Here is a 1044-nt window from a genome sequence, read left to right as displayed (position 1 = left end):
AATGATATGAATATTACTTTAACTTATTATTTTATTTAATTATTGTAATATGTGATTTTTTAATTTTAAAATAATATATTTTTAATTAAGTGATATGATTATTACTCTAAATTATTATTTTATTTATTTATTGTAATATGTGATCTTATAACTTAAAATAATACGATATTAATAGACTAATTTTACAACATAAATGACTTCTTCGAATTCTGGGGCTTGATCTCATCCCCGCTACCAGTCACATATCCCAATCTTTCTTTCTTTTTTTCTTTTACACTCCTTCTTCCACCCTTATTGGATCAAGGTTTACTTATCATCTTCTAACTTTTTCATAGTTTAAATAAAATGTTTATGTGACTTATCATCTCCATATATGTGATAAAATATATAAGTTTCTTCTTTCTTCTTCTTTTACTTTCTAATATCACGTCTTTTCAATTACAATATCAATCACCAAACCAATTACATTCTTTATTCAATTTATTCTAACTTTTTCCAAAGATTAAACAATTCACCTACGTCAAAATTGCTTATGTCCAAATATTTACATAAAACTCTTAGTACAAAATTGTCACAAAAATTTGTAAGAATTATTGAAAGAAATTTATAAATAAATAATTAATATTAAAGTTGACCTCTAAAATTGAGTATGAAGCCAAATGAGTTGAGTAGGGAGGTTGACCTCTTAAAACTAAAGATATTTAATTAATACACAAATTAACTTATTTAATAAAGTATCAATAAAAAAGCATAATGTATAAAAAGAGTTGTTTTTGTTGTTTTTAAAACATATTTTGTTTCTCAGTATAATCAATCAAACATAAAAGTTGCCCAATCCAACAAACAAGGAAAAATTTTCTGCTTTTTAAATAAGGGTAAATTATAAATATAATCAAAATTAAAAAAGAAAACAGTAACATTACATTTGTCAGTATACTAACACTTGTCAAATGTTGCTTGATTTTAATTTGAAATTGGTTAATTTTAGTAACTGTTCCTAAGGGACGTCGAATGATCAATGTTTAAACGTTTGTTTTTAATTTC

This window comes from Vigna radiata, chromosome 5 (assembly GCF_000741045.1).
Source record: "Vigna radiata var. radiata cultivar VC1973A chromosome 5, Vradiata_ver6, whole genome shotgun sequence".
NCBI classification, from domain to species: Eukaryota; Viridiplantae; Streptophyta; class Magnoliopsida; order Fabales; family Fabaceae; genus Vigna; species Vigna radiata.
This window is presented reverse-complemented; position numbering follows the sequence as displayed.